Genomic DNA, 16,496 nt, shown 5'->3' with positions numbered 1-16,496 from the left:
AATCGGAAATATTGTCGGAAAAGGAAATTATTTCCGGAATCGGAAATATTGACGGAAACGTAAATATTTGTTCGAAACGGAAATGGATTCCGGAATCGGAAATATTAACGGAAACGTAAATATTTGTTCGAAACGGAAATAAATCGGAAAACGAATCGGAAGCTCGATGAGCGACAAGCCGGCAAGCGAGTCGGCCCATCGCTCGACAAGCAAGCAAGGCAGCAGCGCCAATGGGCCGCGCGAAGAAAGCAAGCAAGGAAGCAGCGCCAATGGGCCGCGCCAAGCCAGCGAGTAAGGCAGCAGTGCCAATGGGTCGCGCCAAGCCAGTGAGCAAGGCAACAACTCCATAGGTCGCGCCAAGCAAGCGAGCAAGGCAGCAGCTCCATGGGGCGCGCCAAGCCAGCGAGCAAAGAAGTGCATGCCCGCCAAGGCAAGGCCGCAGCGCGCTGGGCCTTCGGCCAGCTGCGGTTGTGGCTAGGCCTAGGCAAGCATGCGCACCAACGTGGCCCGTTGTGGCTGCGTTGGGTTATTTCGTCTTGGGCTCCAAGAAAGGTCCGATTGCTTAATTCCCAAGTAAGCTTGGATTGAGTATTCCTAGTCCTACTAGAATTGGTTTAATTAAGGGTTTAATTAATGTTGCAATTCTAATTGAATAAGAATTTCAATCCTAGCAGGGTTCGTAATTTTTTCCTAGTAAGACTCAAACTCCTTATTTCCTACCCTATAAATATGAGGCTAGGCCCTCATAATTATATACATCAATTACATTGAAAATCATATTCTTTATTCTCATTGTGTTCAAGGGAGAACATAATATAGCCTAACCCGAATACATAAAACCTTAAGTAAAATCCTAGTTGGTTAAACCTAAGGCGGATCCGAACGTGATGTGGACTTTCCACGGAGGGGAAAATTTTGGGGCTTTAAAGACTTGTTCTTGTTCGGTTCGGGGGCAGCTAGGGAAGGCACACATCACATTGTATGTAAAATAAACTATGCTAATTGACTATGTGGAAATTAATTTGAATTCTGACATTATGGTTTTTCCGCATGAATTATATTATTGTATTATTCATAACCTAACACCCCCTTACCCCCTTTAAAAAGTTGACACATATCCCCTATCTATATTAAAAATACTCGACTATCAACTACCATCTAATTAAATAATAAGTCAATTACTTTGTATTAAACTCTGTACCGGTCAAACCGGTTCAAGTCCGAGACAGAGGGAGTAGGAAAATTCGGTAATATTAATCCAACATTTGACCAATTTTCTTTTATTAACCCTACATATGAGTTTTTTTTTATAAATAATCCAACCTTTTAGGAGTATCATCTTATATAGGTCCATTGTGACCGATTACCTGAATATCAGGTAGCTTCTTTTTTTTCCTTTTTTTTCTTTACTTTTTTAATATGCCTCCCCTCACCTTCATCTTCTCTCTCCCCCTTGCTTCCTGTAATCACCTTCATATTCTCTCTCCCCCATTTTTAATTTTGATAATCGATTTTTCCTATTTTATGGTGGTTGACAAAAATATGTTAATACATAATTAGGCTAATTTAAGATTTAGATTTTGTTAATTTTCACTCTCTTCTGCCCAAACCACTCACCGGACCACCTACTTATGCCATCTCCGTTCGCATACCCCCCCTCCCTCCCCCCACTGTTCGCAACCACCAGCAACCCATCTCCCCTTTCCCCGCTGTTCGCAACCACCAGCAACCCCTCTCCCTTCCCCCTGCTGTTCTCAACCACTAAAAACTCCTCTCCCCTCCCCCCGTTGTTCACAACCACCAACAAACCCTCTCCCTCCCCCCGCTGTTCTCAACCACTAGAAACTCCTCTCCCCTCCCCCTTGATGTTCACAACCACCAGCCCAGAAATAGCCCCCTTAGCTTCCTCGCTGTCGCAACCATTCAACCCTCGATGTTGGTCGTTCACTCTAGTTCGTGCGCCGTCATTGCTGGTGCGCGCACATGGTGGTATGTCGTCCTTGCTGGCGCGTTGTTCGTGCACGTCGTTGTTGGTGCGCAAGGTGGTGCGTCGTCGTTGTTGGTGCACTATTGTTGCTTTTCTTCCGGCGGCGATCCTATAAAATAAATTTTGAGGTTCTATAGGAGTTTGTATGGTGGAGGAAAGAAGTAGAAAAAAAATGGGCAAAAATGGTGGAGGAAAGAAGCAGAGAAGGAAAGGGAAAAAACGTGAAAAAATAAGGAGGAATTAAAGAGAAAGAAATGAAGCAAGAAGAAAAAAAAAATGCCACGTAGGACATTCCACCGGATACAATAGGTCTGTTAGGCCCAATAAAAGTAGTTGGGCAGTAATGATGAGATTATTAAAAAATATTTCATAGGTGGGCTTAATAAAAGAAATCGGCCAAATGTTTGATTTATATTACCAAATTTTCCAAAATAATATTCTCTTATGATAATTATCATTCATGTACTGGATAAAAATTTGATCATAATAATACATTAACCATAAAAGGCCAGTTAATGTATAGGCTATGCCATTAACCATGAAAGAGATGTGTAGGTTGTTTTGGATCAGTTATAAAAGAAAACTACGTACATGATAAAAAAAAGTTACTCTTTTTTGAGGGGGATACAAAATTTACTTGATCAAATTAATAACAATAGTGTTTCCATTTTGTACATAATATTTTTGACGAAATTTGAAAGTGTATTTTTAATTTTTTTCCTTATTATTTCCTGCCCAGTATCTTAATTATTCTTATTTCCAAATAAGTCTCTCAATTAATTGTGTGTGAAGACTTTTGCTAATTTCTTTTTTTAAATTGCATGAATTTCCTTAAATAACCTTGCATAAGAGGTGAGGATTGGGGTTTTTGACCATCATATTCCTCACCACTCTGCTTTAATAATATAGATGGTCATTTTCTCTTCCTTGAGTTAGTAGCTTCGCACTAAAACCAACATCCTTTGCACAAAATTATTGACAAACTGAGACTTATTCAACGTCACAGCAGAGTAAAGAAAGTAATTCATCCCGATCAAATCTTTCTCCTTTATGTCTTGGTGTAGGGGGTGTTTTTGGAGTTTTCCCCTACGGGGGCGGTTGTTTTAGAAACCTTCGTATTTTGTACTTTGTAGGAGTCGCAACCAAACATTGTTTAGGGTCTTGTTTGGAAAGACCGCAAATGACTCTGTTAGGATAAGATTGAATCTTCAAAACGGATGGGTGAGATCCGGGAAAGGGAACGAGATGCTTATTCCGCGAGCATTAGAAATTATTCGAGTGCGTGACACAACATTTTCGAAAATACCCTAATTTAGACTATGTGGGTTTGAATTTAGGACAAATTGAATTTCTACTTTGTATGGCGGTCACTTTGCTTTAAAGTTAATTTAAGGGAACCTAAGATCGGTTTGTCCAATAAATTATCTTTGTTAAGCGTGATGTAACCTTGTATTTTGTTGTATTTAGCATGTGCGGTGATGAAAGCAATAAAGCAAATAAAGCAACATCACAATAGTAAATAAGTGCGGAATTAGTAAACACAAGACCCCCTAGAGATGGACTAGGGAGTAGGTCCACATTGCCTAGAAGGACTAGGCAAGTAAAATTGCGGAATTGAAACACTACAAGATTTTGTATCTTTAACGACAACCTAATTACGACGGGTCAAAAATCCCGTCGTAAAAGCCTTTTGCGACGGGGATAACAAACAAACAATGGCGGGATTAACCGTCGCAAATGTCATTTACGACGGGTTTACGACGGGATTTTCTATTAACGACGGCCCCCTTTTATGACGGGTTCGCGACAGAAAATCCCGTCGTTAACCAACGATTATTGGCCTTTCGCGACGGGATTTCCCGCCGTTAATAGTACAATTTCTTGTAGTGAAATGCGTTATTGAAAGTGCGGAATTGAAAGTGCGGAATTGAAAGTGTGGAATTGAAAGGTGCGGAATTGAAGTTGCGGAATTGAAAGGTGCATAATTGAAATTGCAATATTGAAAGGTGCATAATTGAAATTGCAATATTGAAATTTGTACTTGGGCAGATGAGATCCGAACTCCAAACGGCTACTTAAAAATAAGTCCGCTCGACACGAATTCAAAGCCAAAAATCTCAACTTGGGAGAAGTTGTTCACCCCAAGTATCCTAGATTTTGCATATAGGACTTGAACTTGAAAGCTTGAAACTTGAAATAGTGAACTTGAAATACTTGAACTTGAACTTGAAATATTGAACTTGAACTTGAAATATTGAAATTGAACTTGAAATATTGAAATCAAGAGATTTGAATCTCAAAGATCGGGCCTTTTAATGTTGAAAAGGTTAGATCTTTGATATGCTCTTGCTTTGAAAGGATCCTAGTTTAGGGAAGTAGTCATGAGCAACCATAAACATTGTTGGATCTTGAAATTTGAAAACTTGAACTTGAATATTGAAAAATGGAGTCTTGAATCTCAAAGAATAAGCCTTTAAAAGTTAGAAAGGCATCATCTTTGATTACTCCATGCTTGAAAATGATTCTAGTTCAAAGAAGTGATTACAAACAACTTTGAACATCCTTGAATCTTGAAAGTTTGCATTTTTGTATTTTGAAAAGTTTGGATTTTGAACAGATATATGATTGTTGCAAGTGACATTTTTAAGAGTAAAAATGCCAACTTACTAATCATTTTGAAAATAGAAAATCAAGACATCATTGAATAGATTAAGGTTGGGATTCAGAATTACCTAGTTAGGTTTAGGAAAGCTTTCCGATTAGAACTCCCAATTTCTTAAAGCTTGAAGATTGTATGGTATTTTTTGGAGGATTGTGTATTGATTTTTGTATTGAATATGGAGGTGCAATTTTTGTATTACGACGTTATGTCTTGAATTTCACCTCCCTTAATGCTGGGATTTAGGGGGTTTATATAGGAGGAATGGCTACTAAACGCCAGCCATTGCCAGCGCAGCACGCCGAAGCAGCGCCCAGCGCTGGTGACGTGGAGAGAGTGCTGCCAAAACAAGGACGCGGGCTCCGTCCTTGATTTGTCTTGTATTGATGTACCTTCGTACGAATAGTACGATGCTTGGCACGTACTGTTTGCTTGGGGGTTAAGACTTGATTTTGCGTCTAAAAATAAGCCGTTTCGGGTTTTGAATTTCGGTTTTACGGGATGAGGCCCGTCTTGCTCGGTTTTGTGGGTCGGCGCCCGAATTTGACTTGCCTTATATGATTTTGAGTGGAAAAGGCTTAGTAAAACCAATGGAATGGTCTACTAGATGATATTGTACTTGGATTTTGAAATTGGTTTTTGAAATTTGTATTTTATACCGAGTTCCGAAAGGGGAACGACCTCTGGGATTGGATTATGGCTCTTTGATTTTTGACATGCTTTTAGCAATTGGAATTTCCGCACGGAGTTTCTCCAATTACCTAACAAGGATAATGGTATCGTCATCATCCCAATGGGGAGACACAAATTAGGTGTCTACAGAAGCCCCCACTTTGACTGAGCGTTCGGTCAGGAAAGCGCAATTCAAAGTATTTCGAATGGGACGGAGAATGATCAAGATGTTCTGCAATCAAGACACTCTTTGTACGCCGGTACCTGCACAAAACAGGCGTTAGAAAAAAGGATAGAGTCTACCTCGGTTCGGCTGTGATGACTCTGATTTGTACTTGTATTGTTCCTCCGCCATTGGTTCGGACGGAGCTTGGCATCGGAAATTTGAATTTTGAATTTTGAATCTTGAATTTTGAACATTGAATTTTTGAATACCCGGAGTTAATCCGTTGGGGATGTGCTTCACTGGGGACAAGAGCTTTTTGCCGGCCCGTGAGATTTTGAAATTTCGGCTGACTTTCCTGGAGCTTGGGTCCGTTGGGAGTCGAACGCCTAAATTGTTGTATTTTTTGGACTTCGTATCCTTGAAATATTCATCTGTTTGTACTTGGAGACACAGGTATATACCTGTATTTTCGGAAAATAGCACGATTTGATGTTTGATGCATGGTGTAGAAAACCGTAGCAGCAAAGGACGTGCAATCATCACGGGAGACCGCGCGCGCTGAAGATTCCTGCGCATGCAGCAGGCAGCGCCCAGCGCGGAGCTCGGCGTCAGGCGCGGGGCTGAGCTATAAAAGCTCCCCTTGTCGTGCCATTTTTGAGGCACACTCTCTTGAATTCTTTGCTCTTCGCTCTCAAAGGTCGATTAGCCTATCCCCTTAGTCTTGTTCTTGCCTTATCCATGTAAGTATTTCATGTTTTTGCTCATGAAATAATCTCTAGGATTGCATGTAGCTTTGATTTTTCGATTTTTTTTGCTTTGAAATGATGATTGCATGATAGTAGGCTTCTTGAATCTTGTAAAAATTGTTTGATAGCCATTCGAACTTGAACTGATGGAACTTGTAGTCTTGAATTTTTGAATTTTTGAATCTTTTTTCTTGAACTTGTATCTGCTTCGGCACGGGTAGCCTAGGCGTTGATGTAGAATTTATATACCTGCTTTGGCATGTGCCTAGGCGTTGGTGTAGAACTTGTATACCTGCTTCGGCATGGATAGCCTAGGCGTTGGTGTAGAACTTGTATTTTGAACTAGAGGTCCCTGGCTGAATTTGTACTGCCACTGGGGATTTTTGAATTTTTGACTTCGTACAGGCTAGTATGGGATAGCCTCTGAACTTTGATTCTTGTACGGGCTACTATAGGATAGCCCCCAGTTTAGGATTTTGAGACTTTGTACTCTGCTTGATTTAGTATGCCTCGTCATACTCGGAGGAAGCTCGCCGAATCTTCGGTGGTTCAACCTGCTTAGGAGGACGCTTCGGATGATGAAGCGGCTGCGGTAAATGCGCCGGATGGGGGTATGGTTCCCCGGAGAGCACCCACTTTCGTCGGTACTGGCTGGAGTCCTTCCGATCTGGTGTTTCGACCAGAGTTTCACTTGTCTCAGCGGCCTCGCGCTGGCTTGGTGAGTCTTGTACTATGCTTTGAATTTGTATCTTGTACTTGTATGGGTTTTGAGCTGGCTCGTTCATCTGTAGGCCAATGGAGAGCCGTTTCGCACCTTCTGGTCCTTGGCGGAGCTTTAGAAGGATTTTAAAGCCATCCGTGCTGACGAGGAGGCTATGGGGATCTGGTTGCAGACGGGCCTGGTCGATTTCTGGCGTGCCATGGGAGATACTCCGAGAAGGACGGGGATCAAACCCCGGCTACAGGCTTTGCTGGAGAGGTGGTGGGATACCACCAACACTTTTCATATGGCATGGGGGGAGATCACCATTACCCCTTTTGAGTTCTCCATGATTACGGGTCTTCCTTTTTCTGAGAGGAACGTGACCTTTGATTCGGAGCTGACGTGGCGCTCGGCCGCTGCCAGGGACTTGCTTGGCCCTGTTGTCGACTTGTCGGATGATGACAGCCATGCTTCTGTGACAGTGATCATGGACGCTATCCGTAGCGTGGGTGTATCCGCAGAGCAGAGGGTTAGGCTCTTCCTCTTAGCTCTGATGAGTAGGGTGGTGGCCCCGAGCTGGAACAGTCGGGTGCACATTAGCTTCTTGTCAGTTTTGCATGATTTGAGGGTTGTCTCGAGCTACAGCTGGGGTGGTCTGGCATATAGCCACCTCTTGTACGAGATGAAGTGGGCCTCTCGGACTGCGCCGGAGAGTGAGCCGAGTATTGCTGCCCTGTGGAGCGTGCTGGAGGTATTAAAGAGTCCTTGTACTTTGTGCCTTGTACTTGTATGTTTGTATTTTGAACTTGACTGATGTTTTGCTTGCTTTTTTGAAAGATTTGGATGTACGAGCACTTTCCAACTTTGGCACCGGATCATACTGGAAATGCGGCTTACCCGTATGCTGCCTCTTGGATAGGAGCGGTGCGTAGGAGGGTGCCTCTGACGGCCTCCCGCAGAGCTTGGAGAGTTCTACCTGCTGATGAGGTAATATTTTTGTACTGTTTTGCCCTTTTGTATTTGTACTTGTACATTTGCCTGAGTTGTCTGCTTTGTAGGTGGTGTGGCGTCCTTTTGCTGACGCGCCTGTACCTGCCTCAGCTGCTCGTGCCCATTTCTTGTCTGGACGGCGGGTTTTGCTCCCGGGGGTGTATCGCCACATGTGGTACCTGGGGGAGCGGGTGTCCCTTCAGCACAGTTCGGGGGACATGCTTGTCCCCAAAGACCCACCGGAGTCCATGCTGGCGCCGGATGAAGAGCTTGCCCGGCTCTATGTGAACGCTAGGGGAGATGCCGTTTGCTGCTCTTGGAGGGACTTTGTTCAAAGGAAGGGCAGTTATGACGACTCTTGAGGAGGTTGGCTCCACCAGTACGCTTCGTACTGCCGGTGAGCTCTTGAACTTTGTATCTTGTATTCTTGTATTCTTGTATGATTGGATGATTGTATGTAGGAGGAGGAGGTTGATCCTGCGGACATTCCCTATGCTGATAGGGTTATCCGCTACGAGAACTCGGACGGGGAACAAGTGGAGGTGACCATTCTGTAGCTTCTCCTCCGCACCGGAGATCGTATGATGATGTACCCGAGCATTATGCAGCTGTAAGTACTGTTGCATTTTCTTGAAACTGATTGTAAACTTGTATCTGGGAATTGATCTTGAATTTTGTATGCAGGCCCCTCGGGTGAGAGTGCGTCGCTGGATGCTCTTGATTGATTCTTTGAAGAGGCATTGTGTCAAACTGACCCAGAAGCTTTCTGGCCGGGACAGAGAGGTGCTTTTCTTGATTTTGAAATTTGTATTCTGGAAACTCGAACTTGGACGCTGATTCTTGAAATTTGTATTTTGTATAGGAGCGTCGTCGAGGCCGCAGAGGCTCCGTTGATAGGGAGCCCCAGGTGGAGACTTCCTCGAGGCAGGAGGGACCGAGCTTGGACTTAGGACAGGGGTCTGGTGCTGGTACTCGTCAGAGGCACTCTGATGCTGATCGGGGAGCTGCCCCTTTCGTATATGTTGATCCTACCAGGCATTCCTTTGGGGGTGCAAGCAGTTCGAGGCCTTTTGTTCCTCCTCCCCGTTACTATTTCGGAGGGAGCGGTCCTCAGCCTTGGAGTGCAAATACTTGGACTTGCTGGCAGGAGATGGATAGGATGCGTCAGGCGCAGATGTTTGAGGCACATCGCCAGTTCATGGCGATGCAGCAGCCTTATCAGTACCCTTCCCCTCAGCAGGGACCCTATCGTTCTCCCGGTACTCTTCGTATCTCGGAGCAGGATCCTGGTACCCCTGGGACAGAGCTGGTTCGGGATTTGGAGCGCCTTAGGAGGCGGAACAGGGACAAGGAGCCTATGGTTGACATCACATCTGATGATGACTCGGACTGATCCTGCATGGTAGCGAGTTCCAACTTGCCTGGGTTGATTTGTATAGGTTGGGTTGTATTTGTATGGATTTGGAATTTTGAATCTTGTATGACTTGAATTGGATTGTTTTGATGGTTTTGTACTTGAAACTTGCAAGGTTTGGAATCTTTGAATCTTGTATGGTTGAAAATTTGAATTTTGTATGCGTTGTGTGTGCTTTGAAATTTTTAGCTATATGCATGCATGGAAAATTTGCAAAAAGTTTGAAAAAATTTGCCCATTTTTTCGGGTGTACATACCCACTATAAGCCCCCACTTTGACTGAGGTTTTTTGGTAAGAAAAAGCGCAAGTCAAAGTATATTAAACTTTTGCTTATGCATATGCAGACTCGATTTAGGACGCCGATCTAGGACTAGAATGCTTGAATTTTGAATAAACTGAACCGAGATATGCCCGAAGCATTGATCCGGACTGCTTGAATTTGCGCGGCTTGCGGCTTTGGAATCTTGAATAATGGAGGTTGTACTCTGTTGTCCGAAACACTAAAGAGTGTGTACTCGGAACCATAAAAGAGGACAGTGGCCTCGTCCTTCGTTGCAGGCCCCTGCGCCTGGCGCCAGCGTGCTGTGGTGCAAGCCAACTCTTGTATAAATAGGGAGCTTGTCGGATCATTCTTTGCACCAATCCTTCCCTGCTATTCCTTGCATACTACTTTCTCACAAAAAAGAGAGAATATGGCTATGTCCTTTGAGAATCCCTTGAACTCTTGGCTTGGTTCGCTAGGCAAATTGGAGAAAAGGGAGCTCGATGGCATGCATCTTGGGGTGCTCGCCTCTTTCCGGTTTGTAAAGCTGGATGTGCACTTCATTCTTGCTGCTTTGGAGGCTTGGGATCCGAATCATCATGTCTTCCGCTTTGGGAATAATGAGGTATGTCCCCTCCCTGAAGAGTTTAGCGCAATATTTGGGTGGCCCTTTATGCCGGAGCCATGCATGCCTAGTGTTGAAGAACACTTTTTCTTGAGCTTTGAAAGATATTTGGGCTTGAAGCCCCCACTTTTGAGTGCTGTTGTATATAGTAGAGGGGTGGATTTGTCCCTCCTTGTCACCTATTTTGCTGGGCTTGATGTTCCCAAGGTTTTCCGCTTGAGGGCCTTGGGTTTTTGTATCTTTGCTCGCTTCCTCTTTTCGAAGCAGGGGTTTGGCAATGGCGATGCCTCCCTAATAGAGATTGTAGAGTAGTTTGCTAGTGGTCGGGACTCAATGCCGCTCGTGGTTGGCGAAACATTGATGGGCCTTGACATGCTGAAGTCGGACCCCTCTTCTTTGCCGTCGGGAAGTCCGGTATTACTCCAAGTAAGGATCTGGAGCTTTCTTGTATATTGAATTTGTACTTGTATTTGAATTTTGAAATGCATTTCTTGTATACTCCCCAAGGTCTGGCTTATGGAGAGGCTCGTGCTGGTGGCACCACCGGAGAACATGGAGAGCTATAATAGAAAAGGGTTCACCGTGCGGCCCATGATGCATGGCCAGCTTTCATTGGACGAGTGGCGAAGCGCACTCTCTGGGATTGAATCTTGTATAAGGTGGGTAGTTCCTTGGTGGGGAATTGCTGCTATGAGACATGCCCCTGGTTCTAGTGCTTTGAGGGTGCCAAGCCTCACAATGCTGGTCTTCTACTCGCCCGCTCGAGTGATGAGACAGTATGGCTTGAAACAGGAGATCCCAGATTGTGCTGAAGAGATCCCGAAACCTGTTGCGCTAAATGCGAGTCGGCTTGAAGTTTGGAGGCGGTATTGGGTCGCCAAACCATTCTTGAACGTTCAGTTCCCACCTGAGCCAGTTACTCTGTCTGCGGGGTATATTATATGGATGAAAGGCCCAAGCCAGAGGGACATTCCTTTCTCCGGACCAGCTAGAGTCCGAGGTTCTAGAGCTAGACGCCCTGCATCAACTGACTATGAGGAAGGTAACGGGAGTGTGGCCCATCCGGTGCTTGACCGTTCTGAGTCCAAAGGAGGTTCATCATCCTCCCGTCTTGGAAGATTAGCAAGTTCCTTCTCTCGCCGCTTGGGCAAGGGGAAGATTGATGATTGATTGCAGGAGGAGTTGGGGGATAGTACTCAAGGTGCAAGGACTCAAGAGCATAGTCGCCCGACCCTAGATCTTTGTAGGTTGAATGTGTTTGAACTGTACTAGAAGGAATTGTGTTTGAAGAATGTGTTTGGAAGATATGTTTAAAAAATGAAAAGGCTTTTGAACTTTGCTTCACTTGATCCCAACCTTGTATTTGAATTAGCTTTGAAGGCCTTAGAGCCAAATAAAAAGTTATTGTGTTAAATTCCGCTTGAACATGCTTTGCTTTGAATTGGCAAGTTTGGAATAAAGACAACAACAATTGAATTTGAATTCTGAGTTTGATTTGATTTTTAGGATGCCCTTAATTGAGGAAATTTTGAATTTTTGTATTAAAGTGGAAATTTTGAATTTTTTGTATTAAAGTGGCCGGGCCTCGGAATGAGGTTGCCTACGTGTCCCGTTAAGGAATCAGGCCGGACGTAGTTCTGACTACCTTACAGGACTTTGAATTGAATTCTTGAATTCGAACATGGAACTTAAACATAGAACTTCTTGAGTTGATCGTGGTTTGTCAGAGATCTGAATTCTGTTCCATCGATGTCTGTTAGTTCGACTGCTACCCCAGAGAGGATCTTCTTGACAATGTATGGGCTGAAGGAAATAATGCCCTTGGTCCAAGTATGCATGCTATGTTAAGTCTAATAAATGCGGTTTAGTATTAATTAACAAGTTAATAATTCAGTGAGATCAAGTGAGCTGAATGCCTAGCTAGAGGCCGCTTCAGTTCAAGTGGAATTAATGATATTAATCCACAGCTTACTCTTGACTGAACCCATAGGGTCACACAAATAGTACGTAAACGGATCAAGTATTTAATGGCATTAAATACTCCATCTATGGATATTCGGAATCGACGGATCTTGGTTTCAGTGGGAGCTGAGATCGTCACAGGCAAGAAATGAATGCTCCGGAAACGATGATATTGCCGGAAACGGAAATATGGATCGTATCGGAAATATAAATATTATCCAAGTCGTAGATGTTGCCGGAAACGGAAACATGGTACGTATCGGAAAATATTATCGGAAATGGAAATATTGCCGGAATCGGAAATATTGCCGGAAACGGAAATATAGTCAGAATCGGAAATATTGCCGGAATCGGAAAATAATTCCGGAAACGGAAATATTAAATATTTGTTCGAAACGGAAATTAATTCCGGAATCGGGAATATTAAATATTGTTCGTATCGGAAATGAATTCCGGAATCGGGAAATTAATCGGAAGCGTATCGTACGAATTAGCATCGGACGAGGCCTGCCAGACGAAGGCCCAGCACGAAGCCGGGCCATCGCCCAGCAAGCCAGCGCGCCACAACGCACCAGCCAAGGCTGCGCCAGGCCCACCGCGTGGCAGGCCCAGCGCGCGCCAACGCTGCGGCAGCGTGTGGGCCTCGCAGCAATGGGCTGCGAGCTCGCGGGCTGTGCGCGCGCGCATGGCGCCCCTCGTGGGCTGCTGTGCGTGCGTGTGTGTTGGTGTGCTATACGAATCCTAAAGCTATCAGGTTTCGACTAATGATTAAATTCCTAAACCTAAAAGGATGAATTAATTAAATAAGAATTCTATTAGGATTCTAATTTAATTAATTCGTATCCTAATAGGATTACGATTCCCTTTCCATGCCTCTATAAATAAAGGCCTAGGGTCATTATTTTAGTGAGAGATTCAAGTATTCAAAGTGATTTTTGAGAGCAAAAATTCAGTCATACAATTGCCTATACTAGCCGAAAATTCTAAGTACCTTAAGGGCGATCCTAGTTGGTCAAGGTTAAGGCGGATCCGGACGTGCTGTGGACTATCTACGGAGGGACGACACTTGGAGTCCTAAAGACTTGTTCTTGTTCGGGCGCAGCTAGGGAAGGCACGCAACAAAGTGTATGCATCTAAACTATGCTAAATGATTATGTGTAAATAATATGCTTTCCTGGCTTTATGGTTTTTCCGCATGATTTATGAATTGTCATATGTATCATAACCTAACAGTGGTATCACGAGCCTCTTATTATTTTCATAATCTAAATTGCATGAACATGGTTAAATATTACAAATTGGCAAGAATTAAAAGGGGTGATTAATTTTCGTAATTGTTAATTAATTGCAAATTGCGTTTATTTAATTATACGTACGCAGTTTTTAGGCAGTTTCTTCGTTACTCATCCAAATCGAGTGATTTTTGTGTCAATTCCGCATGTAAAAGGCATTCTAAAATTTTGACAAAAAAAATATTTTTCGGCCGAACCCAGAATTCTCAAATTCGAAGCCTAACTATGACTTTTCGGAGGTTTTAGTTTTTCGAATGCAAAATTTCGTAAATTTAAGATGTTAAATTAAATATTTGCGATTCTTGTTGATAAATCTTGAATTTTTTATTGACCTACTGTATATGTTTAACAAGTTTGAATGCCTAGCCTTGTTAATTATGCAATCTAATTTGTAATTATGATTAATTTGTTGAAAATTGGAATAATTTAGAATTAATTTGATTTTCATAATTAGTTATAATTTAATTAGACACCTATGATTAAAAAACCACCATAAAAATTGTAAATTTATGTTAAATTTTAAATTTTTATGACCTAGACTTGAATCCATGTTAATCGGAAATCAATTAAATAATAAATTTTCGATTTTTCGCCCTAAAATTATGAAATTAATATTATTTATTAATTTGTCATTAATTTTTAATATAAATTTTAAATTTTTTATGCGATTCGCTCATATAACTTGCACGCACAAAGCAATGGACGCTACGTGTTACCCTTAAGGGGTATTGTATAGTGCGGGCATGTGACGACGAGCAAGGGAGCTCGTCGCCCATGCGGTACGAATGCAATGAGCAAGGCCATGGTGCACGAGCACAAGGCAGCAGCCCTGCCTTGTGTCGTGGGCTGTGTGCGATTGGCGAATGGGCGAGGGCGAGAGCAAGGCACGAGCAGTCGCGTGTGGGCAGCAGGCGAGCTGCGCCACAGCGCGCACTGCCTCGCGCAAGCGTACGGAGCCTCGCGCGCAGCGAGTGCAAGCTCGCGTGCCACGAGTGCTGCGCCAAGCATCGATCGCTCGCGCGCAGCAAGCGCTATTGTGCGTGCGACGAGCGCTGCGCCCAGCGATGGCGTGCGAGTGCTTGTTGCGACGTGCGACGAGCGCTGCGCCCAGCGATGGCGTGCGAGTGCTTGTTGCGACATGCGACAAGCGCTGCGCCCAGCGATGGCGTGCAGCGTGCTTGTTGCGACGTGCGACGAGCGCTGCGCCCAGCGATGAGCTGCGGCAGCATGCTTGTTGCGTCGAGCGCTGGCGCGCGCAGCGAGCACCAGCTCGCGTGATGCCTTGCGATGGTGAGCAGCAGCGATGCGACGCAGCGCATGGGCTGCGCGCACATGGCCAGCGATGGCTGTGTGCGTGTGGCCCATGGGCGTGCGTTGCGTGGGATTGTTGCGTTACGATTAGATCGTTTTGAAATTTTAATTTGAAATTTCAGTTTACGTAATTTTAATTAATTTTAAAATTAATAATTTAAATTATTTTCTTGGATTTTAATTTTGAATATTGTAATTATAATAAATTTTATTTATTCTAATTATTTTACTAAAATTAAAATCATGAATTAATTTAAATACGACTGAAATTAAATTAAATTTTTGGATTCAATTATAAATTTATATGAGCCATAAATTTTAATTAAATTTGTATGTTTCCGGTTAGACTAGAAATACATTTTTATGTTTAAAATTAGTAAAGCATATGAATTTATTGGTTTAAGTGGGAGCCCTTTTTAGTCATAAACTCTTGATTAGGTCTACAAATCCTTAAGATTAAAACAACTTGATTAGAATTAATAAGGACTGAATAATTTGTAGATTATTGGTGCCCTTGATTAATTGCTGCAAATGTTTACGTGATGCATAATGTGTTTTACTAACCAGCTATGTGGGCCATTCATGTTAATGAATGGGTGAATGGTATATATTGTATATGTACTGTTTTGCAGGTTATGAAGTGACTAGTATGGCCCAAATAGGATAGAAAATATGGTATGCGTACCATTAATTTGAATGTAATTGGTCTAAAGTACCAAAGTTGTTTTTCAATTCAAATATGGTCTGCGTACCATCAAATAGTTGTAATTAGTTTTAATTATAGCTTATCCTATTTGAAGAAAATGGTGCCTCCCACGGAGATTTTCAGGACGGACTTTGAAGTTAAAGCTTCAAGATGAAGTCGGGCCATACTAGATCACATTTATCTTATGCATGTTTTAAGTTATTTATTGCTTTTAAATATGTCTTAAAATGCATGAGATCAAAAGCTTGATTATGTTGCATGATTAAGGATTTTAGTTCACTTAAAATCTAATCAACATAGTAAGAGCCTTAAGTTCCAAACTTAAAAATTGAGTTAAAAGGTGCCATGCCAAAATATACACTTGCTTGGATATCCTTTACATCAATCTAGTAATAGTTTTCGCTCAGCGAGGTGTTACTTATTGGTCCTAAAGGGGCAAGGTACACAAATAATTGTGAGTGCATGTTAGTTTTGGTGAAACTCAACGATATAAGTAAGGAGTCCTTTTATGTCGTGGCAAAATCGATAGGTTTACCTAATAAGTTCTTAGACGTACCTATCAACCAAGAATAGTTTCTAGACTATTAGCAAAAGGCTTTTGCTTACCTAAGATGTTTTAGGATTAAGTCGACAAACTGTGCTTAGTTCTTCAATGATTTTAGGATCTTGGAATCATTTTATTCACATCTGCCGGAACACATAACTTGAATAAAATGCTTAATGAACATTGAATTATGCATGTATGCTAGAATTTAAGTTTATTAAGAGAAACTGTGAATGGTTATTTATTTGTTTATTCTTTTCAATTGTAGTTTTAAATATGGCAAACAACAATTCATTCAACATTCGATCAATTCTCGAAAAGGAGAAGTTGAACGGGAAAAACTTCCTTGACTGGCAAAGGAACTTGCAAATAGTTCTTATGCAGGAAGAAAAGGAATATGTCCTAGAAGAGGCGATGCCCGAAGCCGCAGGCGACGGGGTCACTCAGGCAGCCCTC

The sequence above is a fragment of the Spinacia oleracea genome, chromosome 1 (assembly GCF_020520425.1).
Source record: "Spinacia oleracea cultivar Varoflay chromosome 1, BTI_SOV_V1, whole genome shotgun sequence".
In the NCBI taxonomy this organism is placed as follows: Eukaryota; Viridiplantae; Streptophyta; class Magnoliopsida; order Caryophyllales; family Amaranthaceae; genus Spinacia; species Spinacia oleracea.
Note: the sequence above shows the minus strand (reverse complement) of the source record.